The sequence below is a fragment of the Microtus ochrogaster genome, chromosome 15, assembly GCF_000317375.1.
Source record: "Microtus ochrogaster isolate Prairie Vole_2 chromosome 15, MicOch1.0, whole genome shotgun sequence".
In the NCBI taxonomy this organism is placed as follows: domain Eukaryota; kingdom Metazoa; phylum Chordata; class Mammalia; order Rodentia; family Cricetidae; genus Microtus; species Microtus ochrogaster.
In genome coordinates this window covers 38,042,366-38,060,359 of record NC_022017.1, presented here as the reverse complement: position 1 = coordinate 38,060,359, position 17,994 = coordinate 38,042,366, and positions in this window count along the sequence as shown.

Here is a 17,994-nt window from a genome sequence, read left to right as displayed (position 1 = left end):
GTTTCTTTCACTTATCACATGTAGGGGGTTTCTCAGAACCAACCTATGTCATCTTGGATTAGACCCTTCAGGCTAACATAGCCACCCCTGGGTCAACCCCTATAACCAGATGATTTTCTTCCCCCTCTGAAGCTGGACCAGCATTACTCAAGGCATCTGCTAGGCATTGAGGGATGCGTGAGAGAACAGACAATGTTGGGAAAACAATTATCAGAGTGATTTTAAAGGACTAAGAAACTGCCATAATACTTCAGCTAACTTTTGAGTCTTGACTCTGGCAGGTGGAAATGCAAGATGTGCCAACATCCTGAGCAGAACTTTCCCTCTTGATATATACCAAATCTAGCTCCTGAGCATTACACACCTCCGATTTCCTGTACTGTTATCCACTATCTGCCTGGAACTATTAGTAATTTATACGGCTGGGTCGATAGCGATCCTGCTTGCTTATTCATTTTCTAACCCCCAAATCCAGAACTGTTACTTGCATGGATTGTAAAAAGACTTCAAATATTAGCCTAAAGATTGTCAGATTATGGAGGTGGGCCCTAAATGTAATTACAGTATCCTCCTAAGAATGATGTGGAGAAAGTGAACTGTGCTGAAAGCAGAGTTTGAAGTGTTATATTTTGAAGCTGACTGGATACAAGTCAAGAAACACATGACTGCTAGAAGCTTCCGAAGTCAAAGAGGCCAATTGTATCTGCTCACAGTCTCCAGAAGAAATAGATCCTACTGATACCTTTGGTTCAATAATTTGGATTCCAGACTCCAATCTTTAGAACATAGCAGAATGGATCTGTATTATTTAAGCCACCACACTGTGCTGTTTTCTCATAGCAGCTATAGGAAAGTTATACAATATAAGTGAGCTGGTTGCTCAGCAAAGTGTTTTCTATTATTTTACAGAGTGCTCACAATGGTGGTTGGTGTTTGTGGGAGTCGATTGACTGGATTTGAAATCACTGGGTTTTAGACTTGGGAGGCACAGTTCTGTCATTTACAGAAAGGCTTATCTGAAGGAGAAGCGACTCACTCCTCCCTTAATGTGGGTGGCAGCGACATGTGAGGTCCCAGATCTAATTAAAGGGAAAAGGAGACAACCAACAAAATGCCAGCCTTTCCCCCTTCTCTGCTTCTTCTCCCACCTTGACCTCCTGACAATGGGAAACTGACCCCTCTGAACCTCAGCCCAAACAAACCCTTCCCCCTCTTAAGTAGGATCTGTCAGGTGTTTTGCCACATGAAGATGAAAAGTAACAAACATAATGGTAATTACTATCATTAGTGCTTAATTCATAAATGCTCAAACAGAATAGAAAAGATGTGACACGGTTTTCGGAACACGCATCCTTCAGATGTGGGATGAAGCTAGAGAGTACAGACACCCGAGGGTGGGAACAGGAGCTGCCACACAGGGTTCTCTGCTCAGAGAACATTTCCTGCTCTTTTCCTCCCCTCCTGGCACCTGGTTGTCAGTCTGGGGCTTCATCAATGGATCAGGTTTCCACTGCCGGAACTTCATCCTTATGCCTGGCTCTGTCCTGCTCCTGAGCACCACTGCCGCCTCCTCCCTGCCTTTCTCACCGCGGTGAGTAAGCAGTGTTTCCTCTGCCTTGTCTCCATAGTCTCTTATCTAAAGCAGTCACTGGAATCTGTTAGTTCCTGTGGTTGACTGTTTTATTGGCCTCGTTAAAGGCAATGAAGTCAGGCAAGTTCTCTTAGTTAGGGTTACTATCGCTGTAATGTGAAGCACCATTAATAAAAACTCAGGGATAGAAGTTGGGTTTCAACCTGAAGACCAGAAAAGCAAAGCAGCCAGCCACTAGCTCTTACCTCCACCTCAGTCTGAAAATGGTTATCGTGCCTCCAGGAATCTCAGAATGGGACTGAGGCCTGAGAGCTGTCTCCTCCCGTTTTATAATCTTCTCTAGGGCTGGGATTAAAGCTGTGCACTACTGGGATTAAAAGTGTTCACTGCCTGGTTTCTATGGCAACTAGTGTGGCTACAGGGATTAAAGGTGTGTGTTATCACTTCCTGGCTGGCTGTAAGGCTGACCAGTGGGGCTGTTTTACTCTCTGATATTCAGGCAGGTTTTATTTATTAAAATACAAATAAAATATCACTACAGCGATAAAACACCGTGACCAGAAGCAAGCGGTGGAGGAAAGGGCTTATTTGGTTTGCTCTTCCACATCACTGTTCCTCATTGTAGGGAGTCAGGACAGGAACTGAAACTAGGCAGGAACCTGGAGGCAGGAACTGATACCGAGACCATGGAGGGGAGCTGTTTACTGTCCTGTTCATCACGGCCTGCTTAGCCTGCTTTCAATAGAACACAAGACCACCAGCCCAGGGATGTCCCTACTCACAATGAGCTGGGCCCTCCCCCATCACTCACTAATTAAGAAAATGCCCTGTAGGCCTGCACATAACCTGGTCTTAAGGAGGAATTTTCTTAATTGAGGTCCCCTCCTCTCACATGACTTCAGCGTGTGTCCAGTTGACATAAAACTATCCAGCACACAAGTGTAACAATTTACACATGTGTAATAAACAATTGCAGGCAACCTGACAATTATTGAGATCCATAACCACTCTGGGAAGCAACCATCTAATTATCCCCATTCTACAGCTGTGAAAGTATAGACCAAATGAGTCTTGGAACATTGTTCAACTGACTTTGGTTAAAACCAGTCATGGGGGTGGTAGAAGTTGGATCCAAACCTGGGCAGTCAAACCTGGATATGTGTGATCTTAAGACTACTGTGCTTTCGTAAGTTGGTCTAAAGGCAGAGTGGAAACCAGTGTACTCCAGAGAGCAGGAAGGAGGTTGTTTGAGCACAGGCAGTGTCCGAGAAGTGAGGAGTTTATAGCCAGGAGACTGGTGGGCACAACAAATTGAAAGTAAGACAGCAGTGTATCCTACCTGCTCAGACGCTGTATTGGTGGGAGGCCTTAGTCACCTGTTGTTTGAGAAGTTAGTGTTTCCTCTTGCAAATATTCAGGAGCTGGGCATAAAACTGCCTTATAAGTTTGGATTCTGAGTTTCATCCAAGGCTCTGACACTGCACCACCCAAAACAAAGAATATTTTGAATTCATTATATCTTGGTTTAATGCCAATATTTCCCTTACCGAGGACACCTATAAATATCTTCACATGGTGAACCGTCTGTTTCAAAACATCATCCAGTACAGTAAACTTACTAAGCTGCAGTTTCTGCTTTTGTATATGAATTACTTAGCTTGCTAAGTGGAGCAGGTAGGTTTCCTGACGGAAGTAAAATAGGCTGTTTTGGTGAGGATATGTAGGATATACTTGCTAATCTTTCTCAGCTATTACAAGTAGCTGAAGTGACTTTATTACTTCCATCATCGTCCCCTGTTTAGGAAATGCTAATAAATCAGAGGAAGAAAAGAAGACAGGGTTTGAATATGCTTTATCTCTTTATCTGTTGAGTAGGTGGAAACAAAAATTATATACCAAATATGCATAGGGCATAAAGTAGTGGAGGGAAATATATGTCTGTGAATTTGAGTTTTTGTGTCCAGCTGGACTGGCTACACTACCTAGTTATCAAATCATACACTAATCTAGGTTAATGTCTTTCAAATAAAACTTAGATACCACAGTGCATAACCAGATACAAAGGCATTTTAGGTCTTTCTGAATTCATAGCCCTTATCTCTCTGGATTACCAATAGGTCCAAAAGTACAATAAGTCTCATGTGGGTGTTTGTGGTGAATTTTAAAGAGTCATTTTTATTATTTTCATTTGTGGGAGTCTGTGTGAGTGACTGCCACGTGCGTTTGGATGGCTGTGGAAGCCTGAGAAGGAATCAGATTCCCTGATTGAGCTGCAAGTAGTTGGTTGGTTATGAATAGCTCCATGTGGGCTCTGGGAACGAAATCCTTGTCTGTTAGAAGAGTAACAAGGTCTCTTAACTGCTGAGTCATCTTAAAAAATATTCAAAAGGCTTCTTGGTTTTAGGAAACATTGAGGATCAATAATAGATAGCAGCTGGCTTACAAGCATGTGAACTCTGGACTTAGATGCAGAAGAGAGGCAAGGTATTCCACACGCATGTGCTCTGATAGTCCATACAATGATTTATGAGCCTTAGTGTCACACGGAGATCAAAATAGCACGGACACTGGTAATACTGTGCTAGGGAAGGCAGCTTGTAATCAAGGCTCAAACGGAATTCGCTGGGGCCACAGACTGAGCAATTTCGGGGATGTTCCCATTTCAGCTTTAGATAGAGAATGGTATTGGAGGAGGAGGGAGAGAATAAGATTTGTGAGTACTAGTCCAGGCTGCTCGGTGATTCTTGCTTTCAATCTGCTAGTTCCTCTTCCTATGAAATGACCGAAAGGAACATCCCATTGTACAAACTGAGGCACGTGGTCATGTCTCCATGAAACTGCGGTGTGCTTTCTGTGCTGGACATAGAGAATGACCAAGGCACTGAGCGTTTTCAACCTGGTCACACAACTTCCTAACTTTTTAATAAAGAAGACTTGAGAGGAAAGGTTTCCAAGTTAAGGCAATGTCATGCACATGGCCATGGCTTCTCCAGGAAAAGATTTAGGGCTGATGGGACTTTTCTTCTCTCCAAACTTCCTGTCCTTTCACGTAGGAGCAAACGGAAGGCTGAGAAGACTGTGATTTCAGAAGCATTAAACTGTCAACCATCAGGAAAGCCCGCCATACATCTGTCTGGGTTCCCAGGCTCTTGATTTTCCTGCTATTGGCCACAGAAAGTCTTGCTATGTTCCCTGCAACAGCAGTTGATGCCTGATGTTAATGGAGTTCTTGGCTACCTGTCCATCAGATACAAAAGCTTTACCTTCCTGAGTTTTCTTCACCTTGTAGATGAAAGGAAGTAATCTCTGGACATCTGTGACCCATGTCTTACTGTGGTCGGGTTGGATGCTCCTATTGCTCAATGAGGTGCAGGACCTTTGTTCCCTCATTCTGTTCTGTAAACATTCCATACTACCAAGACACTGCTGAAGCTGGCTGCATCCACCTGAAGATGAGACTGACTAATGAGGAGACGTCTAGAAATGCTGAAGTGGGGAAGTGGAATGGGTGTTGTTTGAAAAATAATAAATCAGTGGTTAGTTGAAAATGCAATACTCAGAATAAGAAAATAGCTAAAAATTTGATCAAGCAAGAACAAGCCAAAAGCTCCTAATGCACTGTGAAATATTTATGTAAAGGGCAACTTCAACACATACATCAAAGCAAGGGCAGATCAGTCCAGAAAGCCTTAGCTAATCAAAAAACTCCATTTCAAGGTGACACGGACTTTACATAAAAAAATTAAACCCTCCTAGGGGCCTGGGAGCTTCTGGCATTTCCAGCTCAGCAGGCACACAAGGAGACATGCAAGCACAGGATTTGCTGAAGGGGATGGAGGTTCCTGTAAACGTTTGTTTCTGATTGCTTTTCAGGAAGAGGAGATCAGTCTTTAGAGCAGCCCATGAAGGGCACAGTCCAGATAAGTTCATCACAAAGACGTGGCTGTGTTCTCTTGAGAGCCTGGGTGGACAGCCTAAGTACATTGCGAGATGATTCATGCGTTCGTCTGTTAATGAACTCCCTTATGAGTTGGGCAGCTATGCATGAAGGCATCCGTCTGGTGAATGGAGGATGGCAGAGACACATGGGTCTCTGGTCTGAAAAGAAAGACAGATAAGGATATATTTTATACACCCATGTAGGCAGGAATATGAGGAGATGATGTCGGTTCTCTGGGGAGGAAGCAGAAGATAGGAGGAGGCTACATGGACACAGTTGACGCTTCTACCCTGCCTATGAGGCAGGCACGGAACAATGGCTGTCAGTCTGTTTGTGTCTTATCTGGCAGATGCTGGTGAGAAGAGAGCACAGGGGGCCCCAGAGGCTGGACATGTTTCTGTGGTAGGATTTCTCTCACAGAACTGTGAGCACTGGAGAAGTGAAATTCCCTTTAGCAACGAGGATCCGAGAGGATCTAACCTCAGCCAGGAGCCTAATTCTCCTAGAGTCTTCCTTTCTTCCCTATTTTCCCCTTCTTCTCTCTCAGCCCTTATCACTCCTGGGGATCAGAGCTGTCCATGCAATGGGAAAGATGGCAGCAGGCAGTTCCAGCCAAACAGCTTTCCGATCTGGAAACCCCCTTTGGAAGGAGGAACTGTTCGTTCTTAGGTTTCAGCAAAAATCCCAGGGAGAAGATCTGGCCCAACCTGATGTAACCTTTTTTTCCCCACCAGTCATCACTGCTAAGTAAAAGAAATTCTAAGAGTGGTCAGGGCTATAGCAGAAGCCCAACCCAGTGGTCTGAAAGAGCCAATGGTATGGTTGTCAGTGCCTGCAGTAGAACATGGAGACTGAGCAGGGACATTTCTATGAAAGGGAAATTGCTGTCATGACCAGAAAAACAGAGGAAGATAATGGAAATGGAAAGGCAAATAAAAATATAAAAACCAAATCAAAGCACTCATCAGATGCCCACTTTGCAGAAGAATCATGCTTCTTGAAACACAGAGACACTGAGATTCTTGGACTCCTCAGGCAAGGACTTCCTAATACTTTCCTGGGCTCACAGGGTACCTGGAGTCCTGGGGGAAACTGACCAAGCAGACTCCAGAAGAAGTGATAACAACCTTGGAGACCAGCAGCCCTAGAACCCTCCACAGCCACAAGGATCAATATCTGAGTCACTAGCCAGCCAGGAGGCCATGCTTTTGGGTTATCTTCATCCTTAAGATTCCAAGTTGGGAATATGAAACCAGTGATGACAATTTCTTCTTTAACTCTATCGTCATAGTATAGGGATAGCTAATGGGCAGTGTCTATCCATTCCGCTGCTATAGCAAGAGTACCAAAGACTTAATGGCTTATAAGCAAAAGTTTGAAAAGCTTTCCACTCTAAGGCCAAGATGTTAGCTGCCAAGTAAGGTAGGCACTTTTAGGGATGAACTCCTATATTAACATATTTCCAAAGTGCCTGCCTGCCTGCCTTCCTTCCTTCCTTCCTTCCTTCCTTCCTTCCTTCCTTCCTTCCTTCCTTCCTTCCTTCCTTCCTTCCTTCCTTCCTTCTTCCTTTCTCCTGCATTCCTAGTTGTTCTTTCTAACCTCTTCAACTTGTTTTCAATGACCTTGTGCTTCTATGCTTCCTGAAGCATCTACTCTTTCCTTCCTAACCTATGACCCGAAGCTGAGGATGGCTCTGAAAGTGCTCCTTAAATGAGCATGCTCAGGAATGAGCCCAGATCTAAAGTGTTTTCCCAAAGATTTTGCATAGGCTCTCAAAATAGAATCCCCATGACTCCCTTGTTTGAGGACACTGTTTTGGAAATAACTCTTGTGCACGCCTTTGTTCACATAATACATCTTTCTCCACTTGTTTTTCTGTTTGTTTTGTTCTGTTCTGTTTTTGTGCCTTTGGCTTTGTTCTCTCCTAGATGTGAACACATAGGATTAGGTCACAAAAGCACTAACAGATTCAGTATCTACTGAGGACCCTCTTTCTGCTTCATAGATAAAGCAATCTTTCTCTAAAACTTAATTTTTTATTGTTTGAGAATTTTATGTATATATAATATACTTTAATTAAACCCACCCTCCACTTTCCTCCCCTTTTTATTTTATTTTATTCTTTATATACTTCTTCTTCCCAATTTTATTTAGTATTTAAAAACAACAACCCCATAGAGTCCACTTAATGCTACCTGTATGTGCTTGTATGTGTAGGACCTTCTACTTGGAGCACAGGCAGCCTTACTGAAGTAAGCTGTCTCGGCCTCCCCCAGAAGCCATAAATTGCCATTAGCTCCTTGGTAGGTGTCTTAAGGTTTCTATTGCTGTGAAGAGATACCATGACCAAGCAACTCTTATAAAGGAAAACATTTAATTAGGTGGCTTACAGCCCAGAGGTTCAGTCCATTAACATCATTGTAGGACATGGTGGTTTGCAGACAGACACAGTGCTGGAGAGGTAGCTGAGAGTCTTATGTCTTGAAGGCAACAGGAAGTGAACTGAGAAACTGGGTGATATCTTGAGCATATATGAGACCTCAAAGTCCGCCTCCACAGTGACACACTTCCTCCAACAAGACCTCACCTACTCCAACAAGGTCATACCTCCTAATAGTGCCACTCTCTTTGGGGGATGTTTTCTTTCAAACCACCACAGTATGGGTAGCACTTCATCATCTCCATGATCCATCTGGGATTGTGGCTGAACTGATCGTATGCACACAGTCACAGGTGTTGTGAGTTGATGTGTGCGATGGAGCTGCCCCATCTGCTTTCCTGCCTGCTTTCCCCGGCGTTTGCACTTAGAATCTTTCCACCCCTTCTTCCACCATGGTCTCACAAGGGAAGGGCTGTGTATAGATATCCCATTCATCGCTGAAAACTGCAGTCTCTTCTTCTCTGTACATTGACTGGTTGTGAGTCTTTTATTAATCAAGATGACATGTTCTTGTTGCAGCCACAAGAGCAGAAAGATCAAGGAGGCCCTTTCTGGGGCACTAATCCCATTTCATTTAAGTAACATTTATCATCATGACCTTATTCTTTTCCAATGATTTTTAATACAATTGCCCTGGGAACTAGGTTTCAACATACAGTTTTGTGGACATCCAGACATCCAGACTATAGGAAAGAGGAAAGACCAAGTGGGGTTATCAGTGTGTAACACATCATCTCAGTGCAGAGGTTTCTCATTGGTTTAGGGAGAAAGGCAAAAGAGTCCCTTTCCTCCACTGGTGGTATATGGAAGCCAAGCACAGACACCAGGTCAGGTTCTAGAGTAAATACCCTGGGCAATGCTAGTGGACTGTGCTCTAAAGGGTTGCAGAACTTGATGACTGAAGCAGTTTGAAGTGAGCACGGATGAGTGCTGTAGGTAGCGGGGCAGATGAAGCTAAATACCAGTAGGCTCTGGCAATCGCAAAACAATGGTCCATTATTCTCAGCAACAGACTTTCTGCCTGAGGCTGGGCTTCTATGTGTGCTTGAAAGTATGTTGCTGAGACAAGCAGGATGCACAAAAAAGGGTAGGAAGAGAATGGACATATGGTAGATTTTTTGTAAAAACAAAATAAATAGGCTGGTAGACAAATTATCTTCTTGCATAAAAATCCCCCTTTTCTCTCTTCTCCCACCCCTAGACATAAAGTTAATGTTATGCTTCCATTCCTTCAGATGAAACTTACTGGCTAAGTTTCACTAACAAAATAAGCATAGAAAGAAAACATAAAGATCTAGAAAGAATCATTGAGATTACCCACACTAAACATCTCGGTTTATAGGGAAAATACAAGCCCTAGTGACAGAGGCTTCTGTCTAACTGAGAAGTAGAGCTGAACAAACCTCTGTATTCACATCAACACATGGCCTTATCTCTAGAAGCAGGATTCTTGCTGTGTCTTTTAAGGTAAGGATGGTATGAAACAGAACCTGTCTGATATACAAGAGATCATACTGGAGTCCAGATCCCAACTATACTCTCTCTGTGGATCTGGACAACTCTGTGGATCTGAACGACTCTGTGGAACTGGAGACAGCTCTTTCATTCCTGGCTGCCAAGACCTGAATAATCATATAGAAACTATATTTATTACAACACTGTTTGGCCAATAACTCAGGCATATTTTAGCTAGCTCTTACATCTTGAATTAACCTATTTCTCTTAATCTGTGTATTGCCACGAGGCTGTGGCTTACCAGAAAATCTGGGCCCTTCTCCTTTGGCAGCTACATGGCATCTCTCTGACTTTGCCTACTTTCTCTCTCTATCTCTGTTCGGATTTCCTGCCTGATTTTACTCTGCTAAGCCATTGGTTGAAATGGGTTTATTCATTAGCCAAAAAAAGCAACACATATACAGAAGGACCTCCCACATCAACTTGCTACTAGGAAAGTGTGTAGTTTTTAGAGTGGTTATAAGGGTTAAATTAGTTTATGTTAAAAACAATACTACCTTAAAAGAATTTACACAAGAAATTTCAATTATGATGGTACAGACTCAAAAATAAATCTGGATAGATACTTAAGAAATAGAGTGCAGAATATGTCCAAAGAAGAACACATCACAAACAAGCTGGATTTATTGAAAGAATGCAAATAAATTTAGCTCAATAACAAGAAAGATCATAATTCATTGCAGCATTAGATAAGAGAGGAAAAAAAGATTGTATCAGCAGGTGTTAAAAATCAGTATTTTATAAATGACATAATCCCTTCAAAATATTTCTTTCTTTGGACCTGACACATAATAAGTGCTCAAGCAGTGGTAGCTATTAGGAACCCGTCACCATGACTGATCTGCATAAGTAGGTTACTCAAAGATGATGGCCTTTATGAAGGTAGCAGTTATTTCTTGGTCTATTTCCTGGCCTGGATTTCAATACAAATTGAAAACCGTTGAGAAAATAAACATATTGACTTTATATGTTCACCAGATCCCCACTCTGCCTCTTTCTCAGACTCAACATTATTTTTCTCTTTGTTAAGACAATAGTTCTGCACCTATGAAGTGGAAATAAGGCTTACAACAATCCAGCGAAGCCGTCACTGTGCCAGCTCTGGGCAGATTATCCACACAGCAATTCAGGTCCCTTGGTAAGTACCTCTGTTTTGCTCCACTTGGTCCAAGTGCCAGTATGAATGCCTATACGGCAGGTCTTTGGTTCAGGTTAAAAGGTAAAGGCAGAAATTTCTGCTGATTTATAGGAACTCTATTCATGATCCTCTATCCTGAAATTATCAGAAAAGGCAAGCCCCAGGTGAAAGGAGTTTATGGTCACTTTGATGGACTCTTATAGGAAAGAGGAAGTGCTGAAAGGAGGAATCTTGAGCATGGGCATCATGAAACTAGCAAGGCAAGACTCCTCTTTGGACCAGTATGGTAGAAAAGACTTAAGGATTCCTCTAGAGAAGGTCTATGTCTCTTCAATAAACATAAAGTCTCAACAAAATTTAAATAAAGTTTATTTACTATTTGTGTTTTGTTTGATGTAACTTCAAATTTGGACACAAGCAGCATGAACTGTCTACACAATCTTCATATTTTCTTCTCTAAGAATAAACCCAGCTTTCACCATTCCTCGGGCATTACAATAACACCCATGTGACATTTAGTAAATTCATACAGCTACCTCTGAAGTGGAAGAGTTAGTTCCTCAGACCTTGATATGCATAGCATCCACATGTGTTTCTCTTCTTTTTAAATATAGCATTTCTTTACCAAAGTTTATAGGAGCAAATATGTCAGTCTATAATAAATCCCATTTGTGATGGGAATAGATAGAGGTCAAGTTCAGGGTAAGGTTCTGATGGGGAAAAGGCCACTTATCACATCTTTAAACAAATCAAATCTTTTTGGATGATGAGAGTTTATAAACATACCTAAGCACTTTATGGATCATTTATGCTGGGAAGTGTCCTTCTGTCTGCATTATGTGTGATGAAGCCCAATGATTGTTTTTAGGCTCTCTATTTTGGGTGGGACGTCACAGGAGGATGCTGGGATTCTCGCATTCTATCTCATGTGAAAACCACTGCTGTTTTCATCACTGTGGATATCAATTCTGGGTACTGGGTCTTGGTGTCAGGCTTCTGGTACAGTTGCAGTTTTGAGACAGAGTCTGGGTATGTAGCCCAGACTGGCCTCAAACTCGTTATCATTCTGTGTTAACGTGCAGAGTTCTGGGACTGTAGGCATATACTTTATACCTTAGTAACTATTTTGTAGGGAGACAGCATGAGTCCATATAAATATATTCCTTATTTAATTCTATGTTCCCATATATTCGTATCAATGTTTTCTTTTGCCTGAGTTAGTTTCTACACAAATTTGGAAATGCTGATTTTCAATTTTTGTAACTCTTTCTAAATTATTGTCCACCATTATAATGTTATGAAGACCATTCTAAGTGGACATATGCCTTTAATCCCAGCACTTGGGAGGCAGAGGCAGGCAGATCTCTGTGAGTTTGAGGCCAGCCTGATCTATAAGAGCTAGTTCCAGGATAGGCTTCAAAGCTACAGAGAAACCCTGTCTTGAAAAACAAAAAACAAAACAATACAACAGCAAAAAGACTATTTTCTTTTTCTGACACATTTATTCATGTGATCTTGTTAATGGCAAGGTATACATTTTTACTTTGCCCAATAATGTCTCATTCATTATTGTTGTTACCTGTCTTTATTTTTATTCAGACTTAGCCAGCAGGATTTCTCTCAGGCTGGATCCTTTGCCTTTTTGATACACTTTCATAATCCTTTGAGCATTTTGGACAATATCAGCATTAGTGTGAGTATTTTTGCTGACATGCGACACACTAGATATACCTTTTGTGTTCTCTGTTCAATCTGTGGTTGACCTTTTCTTTAAAGGGCATTGTTTCTGCTGAATGGAGGCTGCTGTTTACAAACCAAGGCATGGTGGGATGTGTGCTCCTTGTCACTCAGGTGCCCTCCATACCAGGCTCTTTCAGTCTTTAACTCACTACCATGTTTCATTATAGTCTTTTTCTATCTTCCGTTGTGACAGTGAAATGTCAGACCCATATTGTCTTCAAATATTTTCTTATTTGTTCATTCTCCTTCCTCCTCCCTCCCTATTATAGCCATTATCCCAACTTTGCTGAGCCAGCATCCCTCTTGTGGCCACCGTTCGCACTTGATCTGAATCCCTGAAGTACCATCTCCTCCAGTCAAGCTTGCCAAATGAACTTTTAGACTAAATTATTCAGGAAGACAAATATAAATTCAGTTTGGGGATGGATATGAGGAGGTAGGCTTGCTCAAAAATAGCCAGTAGAATTTATATGTGTGCGATGTCATGTCATAAATAACATGCTATCCCTATATAGTCAATAGAGCTGACCACATTCATGCACACACATGTGCAAACACATCCACATTTTGATGCAGGCTTGCTAATAAGTAATTTTAAATAAGCGGATAATTGTAAAAATGTTGAGAATAAAAGTGCATCATTATATGTTGCAAAATTATATACCATAATCCAAAATTAAAAGGTGAATGTATAGTAGTTATACAGCACGAATAAGGTTGTCAAATTAAGATTGTTTAGGTTTATCTTGTGTTGTAGAAAATGTCAACTATACAATAATAAATGAAAGGAGTAAGCATGCCTAAGAGAAAATATTATGCGCTCTCTTTAAATCTATGTGTGCATTAACTAATTACATTAATTAATTTGGTGTGTGTGTGCACACATGCACACTCACACATACCATAGAGCACATAGAGCATATGTGGAAGTCAGAGGACAACCTCAGGGAGGTGATTCTCTCCTTCCACCATATAGGTCCTAGGGATTAGACTCAGGTCATCAGGCTCCATGACATGCCAGTTTTCAACTCTACATGTATACGTTTTTAACTCTGATTATAGAGAAGGACCTCAGAGACATTTCATCACACATTGTATCTTTAGGATATAAGGTATTTTTATTGTTGGGGAAGTTTATTTAACTTTTTAATTTTGTTTCCTATGAATTCAAGAATGAAAATGTGTTATGTATTTTTTTAAAGGCTATCACCAATCATTGAGCCCTAAACTCTCTCTGGAAAACTTGTATTGTTCTCAGAAATCTGTAGCAAATCTACTAACAGTTGAAGTCATTGCACTGGGCTGGGGTGAGAAGGAAGGACCGATAGACACTGTAATCTGTAAGACACCGTGGCAAAGCAAGTACTATTAAAATCATTGTTTTTAATATTTCATCATCATCATTATCGTCATCACCCTTTCTCATTGGTATCAACTCCAGTTCTTGCTAATGATCATTGTTTTCTAGAGTAAAAAATAATTGGCTAATTTTCTTTCCATTTGTTTTGGAGCCAGAGAGAAGCATTTGGAAAACATACTCCCCAAGGATTGTAAAATCTGGATGAGAAAGTCATGTCCCAGCCCTTTGCAATATTCAACAGATAACTAGAACCAGCAAGCTCCTGGCCAGAATCTACGGCTAGCAGTCCAAGATCAGGGACTTTATGGGTTTGGAGCAGGGGAAGGTCTCAGAGGCTGCAACAGTGCACTCCTGTTAGACTGTGATAGTCTATTGTTAATTGCTTTTCAAAGGCTGTGGCTGGATTTATTCACACTTTATGGGAAGTCTCAAGTGCAAGTATAGAAACCAATTAGAAGGCTAAAAATTATGCTGAGGATAAAATCCACTTTGTTTATATTTTTAGAGTTCCTGCATAACTTTGCAGGCTCTAAAAGATTCTATCCAAGATGATAAAAAATCCCGAAGACAAATATATGAAAGTGTGGGCATGGGATTTTATGTCATCCTCTCTGGCTTTCATCTCAGCATCTGGGAAGAAAAGAAATATCAACCTGTGGCAATTGCTAAACACAGGGGCAGGGAACTGTTCTATTTTGCTCACGAACATATTTCAAGGGCCTAGAATAGTGGTGCTAGGGTACATAGCAGGAGCTTAGCAAATACTGAATATGCAATAGACCCTATCCTTACTTGCAGTGTAGAGAGTGCTAGATTTCTTTTTTGGACACACAGGGGCCTTGGTTGTCAGCATCCAAGATGCTAGTCATAAAATGTGAGCTTGACCCATATAGACATGCAAAAGTGTTTGACTGAACTGTGGGAAACTAGATTCCCTGTCTAGACTCTGAGATGGAAGAGTGAAACCCCAGGGGAGCGTTTGCCATTGGGCCCCTCTGACCTCTACACTATACAGTTCTCAGATTCCTTAGTTATTGCATGCTCTTCTTCTCAGGAAGATGAACAGGCGCTCAGGCTGCGCTTCTGAAACGTTCCCACAAAATGCCCCTAAGAGTTGAGGCGGCTTACCGGCTGGTGAAGTTGCAAATTTTCCGACACTCCGTTGAAAGCTGAGTGCGTTTCCTTTCTGTGATCTTCAGTGTGTTCATTTAAGTGTAAAACTAAGAAGTCTTCCTCCCGAGATAGTCTTAAAATGAATCTTCTAATGCTCGGAATAGAATCTGAGCTTTCATCACGAATCACCAAAAGCTGGCCCCTGGGCCACCTCCTGCTCTCCCTGTTTATTGCTGTCCACCGTCATGGACATTCTCTTTTTCCACAACACGTGATTAATCTTCCAGTGCCCATGGTCTTGATCTCCAGACACTCAGCCTGCATTTGCTGTGCTTTCTGCCTGAAATAGCAATTCCGTCTCCTACGGCCAACTCCTCCCAGTCAGTACTTTTCCTCTCAGTTCATCCCTCTAACAGAAGAAAGATAGCTCTGCCATCTGTTCTCAACACCTTCTGCTTCGGTTAGAACGCACTGCATTTTGTCGCTGTTGGTTGACCCTGTCTCATTTCATAGGCAGAGCTCAGCTAGGTAGGGTTTGTCCTGAAATTTCTCCCTCTTGGCTCTCATTTCCTACCCACCTCAGTGCAGGGCATGCTATACTGCCTTGTTTTATATTTATTCTGAGCACTTAGTCCTGCCTCTCCCATCCTCAAACAAATCCTTGTATCCTAGAACATTCGAGAACACATTGTCACAGAAGTAGATTTGGTCCCTATTTGTTTGGGATGAAGAAAACAATACTTCAGTTGAAATTTTATGCTATCGTTTAGATCATGAATGTCTCCTGGAGGCCATAGGTCGGATGCTTGCCTGGGAAGCAGTAGAAGTTTCAGGAGGTGGAACTCAGCGGAAGGAAGTTGGAGCATTGAGAAAATTGCACGTGGGGTTATTGAGGCCTAACCTCACCCTGTCTCCTCCTCTTAGGCACAGTGAAATGAGCAGTTTCTCTCCACAAGGTCCCACCATGCTGTGCTACCCCAACATAGGCCAAAGGCAACTATCCAGCTGAGCATGGACAAAACCTCCAGAGATGTGAGCCAAATGAGACCCAGTTCCTTATGCTTTGACTATCTCTGATATTTTGTCACAGTGACAGACAGGCAAGCAACACAGCTTCTAAATAACTTGGACAAAAGATAATTATTGTAATTCATTTATGCATTAATGTTGCCAGGCATGGAGACAGCCCTCTGTAGGCCCAGCACTTGGGAGATTGAGGCATGAGGATCACCGTGAGTGTGAAGCTAGCCTGTGTTACATGGCAAAATGTGGTCTCAGAAAAAAATCATACACATGTATTTTCAGACATTAGATATATTAGATGTTCCCAAACTTTAGGCAGGTATTAAAGTAACCAAAACGTAAGTTTCCCGGAACTGCCCACTAGAGCTATTAGCAGAGAGGTTAGTATGTTATGTCCATCCTCCTTACTCCTCTCTAGCTCCTCCCATCAAAGCCATCAGTTGCAGCAAGTGATTTTTGTAAGATAGTGCAATTTTCTTTTGGGATGGATAATGTTTTAAATATTTTATATAGACTCATCATGCTCTAGGAATTCTTCTCATATGTGAACTCAGACATAAGCAATTGTCTACTGCATCAACAAGGGTTCACCTTGGCTTTACTTACCTTACCACTCTGCTGAGGGCGATCTTTTCTTCCCCTGTGTGATGAATGCCCAGTGCTTTCGCGACAACTTTAATTCTGCAACAGCCTTTAATTCCTGAGGCTAGGAATGGATACCTGGAGGTTCAGCCAGGCATCCATCACCTCCCAACAGACAGTAATGACTGCAATAAATACTGGAAAGCTCGGCTGAAACAGATAGATAAATATACTCGCAGCCAAGGATGCTTGAGATGACTCTTAAGACCGCTGTATTCCCATCCCCCTCAGCCAGATCCTGACTCTCTGCCAGGCAAGGGCTTTTAGACAGCTGCAGCTGCTTAGGTTGTTCCTTGCAAAGACCAGAAGTGCCTGGGAATTTGTATCATCTTGGAGTTGGCTTTAGATGGATGTCTGCTCTGTAGCCCCCTTGCTCTCTGACACAGACAACTTGCATAGGATCTCTGCCATCTCCACAGCTCCCTATGAGATTGAGTCCCAGATTCCTTCTGCCACTCTTGGCTTCATAAGTAGCCTTGCTTGCCTTCCCTCTTGTTCCTTCCCAAGGTCTTCATTCTCCTACTGTTTTGTTGTGGGAAAGTCTTTCTAATAAACACTTGCACGTGTACTTTTGGGTCAGGATATGCTTTTGGGCAACTCAATCCATGAAAATGCTTCCCAACAAAAACAGAAAGATGATCTTCTTACTTTGGTTGTTAGTTATCCGTCAGGACTACTAACTCATGTGGGCCATTGGTAGGACCTTGTAAAATCATAGAGCTGAACTGGAAGAACTATAAAAAGAGCTGAAACCCTTAGGGATGCTCTTTTCTCTTAGCATCTTCAACTCTCACATCCTCCGGTCACCTGACTACCATGTCTGAAGTAGACCCGGTGCCATCCTTTTACAGTATGACATTTTCTTGCTTTCCTTCAGGGATGTGCTACAGCCTGCAATTATTGAATCTGCCCCTGCCTTTGACTTCACGACTTTTCTAGACTGTAAAGCCTTTTGATCAAGAACCTTCTGTTAGAGCAGGCTCTCCACTTGCCCAGATTCCAGCTGTGTGTTCCGTGGCTAATCCCATGATCAGTTAAGGGTGTGTTGAAGGGGCAGAAACCACATGTGACCTTGCCACTTCCATTGTCCACCAAGACTGACCTTGGCTGGAGTTGTGGACACAGGTTTATAAATCTAGATCCTATAAAAACAATTGTAAAGGTTCAGTCTATAGAAATTCATCTGCTCAAATAAAGGAAACGGATGATGTACAAGTACTTACAGGGATGCCGAGTCTGGGACAAGCCAGCCAGCAAACAGATTGTGCCTGACAGGTCTTCATGGAAAGTGTGGAGGCTTTGAAGTCAAAGTGTTGTTTTCGTTCTTAGAAAACACAAGCCCTCCTTTCCCCTGAGTCAGATTCTCCTAGTTTAATTGTAAGAATGGGAGAGTGTGCTTTGTGAGTTGTCCATTAATCCTCAGAGCATCTAGGAGTTCCCTTAAGCAGCAGAAACAAGGGTAAGTTCTGAAACCTTCAAGCCACTTGGATGG